This window comes from Macrotis lagotis, chromosome 1 (genome assembly GCF_037893015.1).
Source record: "Macrotis lagotis isolate mMagLag1 chromosome 1, bilby.v1.9.chrom.fasta, whole genome shotgun sequence".
Taxonomy (NCBI): domain Eukaryota; kingdom Metazoa; phylum Chordata; class Mammalia; order Peramelemorphia; family Peramelidae; genus Macrotis; species Macrotis lagotis.
Genome location: NC_133658.1, coordinates 35057096 through 35064242, shown reverse-complemented (window position 1 = coordinate 35064242; position 7147 = coordinate 35057096).

Sequence of the window (7147 nt, the reverse complement as noted above, 5' to 3'; positions counted from 1 at the left end):
CAGGTTAAAACTAGAAACTGTGGCATGTTCATAGGGTATGGATATTACTGTTGCTCAGTTCTCTGCTAACAAATTTTTGGTTTCATCATTGGTGTCAGGTGACCATTACTGTCTTAGTAAAAAACTGTTTCTTTCTTTTTTTTTAAAGGTTTTTGCAAGGCAATGGGGTTAAGTGGCTTGCCCAAGGCCACACAGCTAGGTGATTATTAAGTGTCTGAGGTCGGATTTGAACTCAGGTACTCCTGACTCCAGGGCCAGTGTTCTATCCACTGTGCCACCTAGCCACCCCTGTTTCTAAAATTTTCAATAGACAAGTTTATCTCTATATGTCTTGTCCTTCTATTACTGTACATTTTCAGCACTTATGCTTGAATGAGGTCATTCAAATTCTTAACAAATTTGGATTAATAACTTCAATTTTAGCAAAATCCTTAGTTCTCAAAGGACATGATCAAGTCAGAACCACTTCTCTCTTACTTTTTTTCCAAGTGATCTTCTGTCCCTGGAAGATGCCTCTGCTGCCTCCTCTGATAGATGGATATCTCCTTGGAACCTCCATATGAGGAAGAGTTCAAAGCAAGCCAAGTTCACTAGTCTTTTCTCAGTGTGCTGAACTTCTTACCACTACCTCCCTGCTTTTTTGTGTTATCTTCCCTCATTAGAATGTAAGCTACCAGAGAGCAATAACTATTTGGTTTTTTGACTTGCATTTATATTCCCAGTACTTAGTGCAATACTTTATTAATAGGTGCCTAATAAATTGTTCTATCTATCTATCCATCCATCCATCAGTCTATCTATCTCTCAATGCTTAAGCCTTGTTATGATACCTTATGACCAACACACATGAGAGAAACTCTCTAATATTCTTACTTATCCATTGAAAGTTCTAGACCACTTTCTTTCAGAACAGAGGCTAACCTTTTTTTGAGTGATGGCATCTTGGGCAGTCTAATAAAGCCTTCTCTCCTGAGAACAATAAGAATAATGTTTTTAACCTAATGATCAACTGCAGAAAGGCAGAAATAGTGAATACATCTTTCTCAGATCATAATGCAATAAAAGTCATATGAAATATTGGGCCAAGGAGATATAGACCCAGAACTAATTGGAAACTGAATAACCTCATATTAAAGAATGAGTGGATCAAACAACAAATTATAGAAAGAATTAATTATTTTATCCTAAATAATGACAATAATGAAACAACATACCAAAATCTATGGGATTCACTCAAAGCAGCTGTCAGGGGATATATTATATCTTTAAATGCTTACATGAATAAATTAGAGAAAGAAAGAGGAAATCAATGAACTAAATATGCAACTAAAAAATTTCTAAAAACCAAATTAGAAATTCTAAAAATTAAAGGAGAAATTAATAAAAACAAAAGCAAAAACTATTGAATTAATAAATAAAACCAAGAGTTGGTTTTATGAAAAAACAATAAAATTGATAAACCTCTGGTCAATTTGATTAAAATAAAGAAGAAAACCAAATTGCTATTATAAATGAAAAAAGGTGAACTCACCACCAATGAGGAGGAAATTAAAGTAATAATTCAGAATTATTTTGCCCAACTATATGCCAATAAATTTGACAATCTAAGTGAAATGGATGAATATTTACAAAAATATAAGTAGCCCAAGTTAAATGAAGAGGAGATTAAATACCTAAACAACCCTATCTCAGAGAAAGAAATTCAACAAGCCATCATTGACCTCCCTAAGAAAAAATCTCCAGGACCTGATGGATTCACAAGTGAATTCTACCAAAGATTTAAGGAACAATTGATCCCAATTCTATATAAACTCTTTGGAAAAATAGGGGAAGATGGAACTCTGCCTAACTCTTTCTATGAAACCAATATGATGCTGATACCTAAACCAGGAAGAGTTAAAGTAGAGAAAGAAAATTATGGTGAATAATACCTGATGAATATAGATGCAAAAATCTAGTTATCACTAGGATAATACATTTTGACCAAGTAGGATTCATCCTAGGAATGCAGGGTTGGTTCAATATTAGGAAAACTGTGAGTATAATCAATTATATCAACAACAAAACTATCAGAAATCATATGATCATATCAATAGATGTGGGAAAAGCTTTTGACAAAATACAGCATCCATTTCTACTAAAAACACTAGAGAGTGTAGGAATAAATGGACTATTCCTTAAAATAATTAGCAGTATCTATCTGAAACCATCAACGAGCATTATATTCAATGGGGAGAGGCTAGAAGCATTCCCAATAAGATCAGGGGTGAAACAAGGGTGCCCATTATCACCACTACTATTCAATATTATACTAGAAATGTTAGCTTCAGCAGTTAGAGAAGAAAAAGAAATTGAAGGAATTAGAATTGGGAAGGAAGAAACAAAACTCTCACTCTTTTCAGATGACAGGATGGTCTACCTAGAGAATCTCAAGAAATCATCCAAAAAACTACTGGAAACAATTAGCAATTTTAGCAAAGTTGCAGGATATAAAATAAACCCTCATAAATCCTCAACTTTTCTATATATGACTAGCAAGATACAGCAGTTAGATCTACAAAGAGAAATCCCATTCAAAGTAACCTCAGATAATATAAAATACCTGGGAGTCTATTTGCCAAGGCAGACTCAGAAACTTTTTGAAAACAATTATGAAACACTTCTCACAAATTAAATCAAATTTAAACAACTGGGAAAACATCAACTGCTAATAGGTAGAGCTAATATAATAAAAATGACATTTCCTCCAAAACTAAACTACCTATTTAGTGCCACAAATCAAAATTCCAAAATATTACTTTAATGAGTTAGAAAAAGCTGTAAGTAAATTCATATGGAGAAATAAAAGGTCAAGAATTTCCAGGGATTTAATGAAAAAAGTGAAAAAGAAGGGGGCTTAGCCCTATCTGATCTAAAATTATACTATAAAACATCAATCATCAAAACCGTCGAGTATTGGCTAAGAAATAGAGGGGTGGACCAGTGGAATAGACTAGATGCAATAGCAAGAAACGATTATAGTAATCTGCTGTTTGATAAACCCAAAGAGGCCAGCTATTGGGATAAAAACTCCCTCTTTGATAAAACCTGCTGGGAACATTGGAAGTTAGTATGGAAGAAACTTAGATTAGACCAACACCTCACACCTTATACCAAGATAAGATCCAAATGGATACAGGATTTAGACATAAAAAAATACTATAAGTAAATTAGAAGATCAAGGAGTAGTTTACCTGTCAGATCTATGGAAAGGGAAGCAGTTTATGACTAAGGAAGAGATGGAGAACATCACTAAAAACAAACTAGATGATTTTGTTATATTAAATTAAAAAGCTTTTGCACAGACAAAACCACTGTAACCAAGATCAAAAGAAATGTAGTAAACTGGGAAACAATCTTTACAACTCATGTTTCTGACACAGGACTCATTTCTAAAATATACAGAGAACTGAGTCATATTTAAAAAAAAAAAAGCTATTCCCCAATTGACAAATGGTCAAAGGATATGCACAGGCAATTTACAGATGAAGAGATCAAAGCAATCCTTAGTCATATGAAAAATTGCTCTAAATCATTACTTATTAGAGAAATGCAAATTAAAGCTTCTCTGAGGTACCACTTCACACCTCTGACTGGCCAATATGACCAGAAAGGATAATGATCATTGTTGGAAGGGTTGTGGGAAATTTGGGACACCATTACATTGTTGGTGGAGCTGTGAAATCATCCAACCTTTCTGGAGAGAAATTTGGAACTATGCCCAAAGGGCAACAAAAATGTGCATACTCTTTGATCCAGCAATACCACTACTGGGTCTATACCCTGAAGAGATGAGGAAAAAGGGTAAAAGCATCACTTGTACAAAAATATTCATAACAGCCCTGTTTGTGGTGGCAAAGAATTGGAAATTATGTAAATGTCCTTTAATTGGGGAACAGCTCAGCAAACTGGTATATGTATGTCATGGAACACTATTGTTCTATTAGAAACCAGGAGGGATGGGAATTCAGTGAAGCCTGGAGGGATTTGCATGAACTGATGCTGAGTGAGATGAGCAGAACCAGAAAAACATTGTACACCCTAACAGCAACATGGGGGTGATGATCAAACTTGATGGACTTGCTCATTACATCAGTGCAACAATCAGGGACAATTTGAGGCTGTCTGTAATGGAGAATACCATCTGGATCCAGAGAAATAACTGTGGAGTTTGAACAAAGACCAAGAACTGTTACCTTAAATTTAGGGGAAAAAATTGATATCTTATTGTCTGATTTTGCTATCTTTGCTATCTTATACTTTATGTTTCTTCCTTAAGGATATGATTTCTCTCTCATCTCACTCAATTTGGATCAATGTATACTATGGAAACAATGTAAAGACTTTCAAATTGCCTTCTGTGGGGGGTGAGAAGTAAGATTAGGGGAAAAATTATAAAACTCAAAAAATAAAATCTTTAATAAAAATGTTTTTAAATTTAAAAAATTAAAAAAGAATATTTTTAAATACATAAGATTTATGAAGGAAACTAATTTATTGAAATAGTTATCAAAATATTTACATTTCTTTCAGGTTTTTGCAAGGCAAATGGGGTTAAGTGGCTTGACCAAGGCCACATGGCCAGGTAATTATTAAGTGTCTGAGGTCGGATTTGAACCCAGGTACTCCTGACTCCAGGGCTGGTGCTTTATACACTGCACCACCTAGCTGCCCCTATATTTGCATTTCTTAAAGCAAAGTTTATAGACTCAAAGTAAAGAATTCCTTGTCCAATACTTTCATTAATCTTTCTACAAGGTCTTCTGGGGTTTTCTTAAGGACAATGAAATCCTCAAGCTACACCAATACTCACAAGTTGTTCATCTCTACAACTATTGTCTGGATCAATCAATCAATCAATGAATCTTTATTAAGAGGCAGGCATTCTGCTCAATACTGGATATACAAAAAATACAAAAGAGTCCCTGACCACAAGGAGTTTATAATCCAAAGGGGAATCAATCTTTGGAAAGTAGAAGATGCCTTCAAGTTGCCTTGGGGGTCCATAGATGTAATCCACCTGGACAGATCCAAGCAATCTTCTTATCTTCCTCTTCCATTGGATGCTAGGAAGGGCCACCACACAAGTCCAGTACAAAACTAATCTAGGACAGCTTGGACCCTTGATATGATGTATTGGTTCACTCTAGTCTGGAGGTAGGATAAACAAGGGAAAAGTCAAATTTAACTCACTGACTAGTTTTGTATGACCTGTGAGCTAAGAGTTTTATGCTGTTGTTTTGTTTTGTTTTTTACATTTTTAAATACAAATTTTCCCCAAACTTTAAATGAATCCTCTAAACATCTCCTGAAGTGACAGAACCCACAGCAACAAAAAAAAAATGAAATAAGTTCTCAATCCAAGGTATCTTAAAGGAACTTCAGGAAAGGTTTGTTTCATATAGGTAAAAAAGGGAATACCACCTAACATATGCAGAGAAGCTGGGAAGCCAGGTGTAGACTCTTTTTTTTTAATATTCATTTTTCATTTTTTATTTTTTATATATAATATTTATTCTCATTTTGTACAAATAATGTTTTTTATACATTAACAAAATATTCTTGTTTAAGAGTAAACAAAATACCCCCCCTCGCCAAAAAATATAGACTCGTTTGAGCGATAAAGTAAAGGGGAGAGAAAAAAATTAAAATAAAAAAAATAGTAATAATTGTAGGTATGGCCAGGTGGCGCAATGGATGGAGTGCCAGCCCTGGAGCCATGAACACCCGAGCCCACATCCAGCCCCGTACACCCAGTCGTGTGACATGCAAGCCACCCCAACCCCACTGCCCTGCAAAAACCAAAAAGAAGAAAAAAAACACCCAAAATAAAATAAAATAGTAATAAGAGTAGGGGTGGCTGGGTGGCAGACAGAGCATTGGCCCTTGAGCCAGGAGCACCCGGGTCCAAATCTGGCCTCAGATACCCAACAATCACCGTCCTATGCGGCCCCAAGCTGGCCACCCAGCCCCAATTGCCCTACACCCCAACAAAAATAATAATAATGAAGAATGTGCTTGAGTCTTTGTTCCAACACCAACAACTCTGTCATGGGTGGATCTCATTCTTTATGCTAAGTCCCTCACAAAAGTTGCTTCCATATTTTTCCACCATTGCCATTGCTGATCGCAACTCCCTCCTTTCTTATTTCTCTACTACCATGTACTCTATTTTCTCTCTCCTTTCACTCTGACTCTGCTGTAGGGTCGTTGACTGGCTCAGCAGACAGATCCCTAGTCCTGGGGCCAAGAAGCCCTGAGCCCCAATACCACCCCTTAGGCCCAGAATCCACCTGGCCCCATGGTCCTGGGCAGGCCTTCTAATCCCAGCCCCTTGCAAGAAGTAAAAAAGAAAATGTGTTATATCTGACTACTCTCCCCCCATGGTCCATCCTCTCCTCCTTTATTCACATCCCCACCCCTTCCCCCTGCTCCCCCCTCCTTCTTACTCCAGATGCCTATTCCCCACTGAGTATATATGCTGTTTCCTCTCCTAGCCATCTCTGATGAGAGCAAATGAGGTTCCCTCATTCCCCCTTGCCTCCCCCCTTCCATATCATTGCAATAGCTCATTGTAATAAAAATAATCTTATTGTGTGAAATATCTTGGACTATTCCCCCCTCTCCTTTTTCTTTCTCCCATTACATTTCCCTTTTTCTATTGACTCCATTTTTACACCATATTTTATCTTCAAATTCAGCTTTCTCCTCTGCTTCAACTATAAAAGCTCCTTCTACCTGCTCTATTAACTGAGAAGGTTCATATGAGTATTATCAGTGTAATTTTTCTATTCAGGAATACATGCAGTTCATCATCATTAAGTCCCTCATGTTTTCCCCTTCTCCTCCACTCTCTATGCTTCACCTGAGTCCTGTATCTGAAGATCAAACCTTCTGTTCAGCTCTGGCCATTCTAACAAGAACATTTGAAACTCCCCTGGTTCATTGAAAGTCCATCTTTTTTCCCTGGAAGAGGACATTCGCCTTGCTGGGTAGTTCATTCTTGGCTGCATTCTAAGCTCTTTTGCCTTCTGGTATATTGTATTCCAATCCCTACGAGCTTCCAATGTAGTTGCTGCTAAGTCCTGTGTTTTCCTGACTGCAGCTC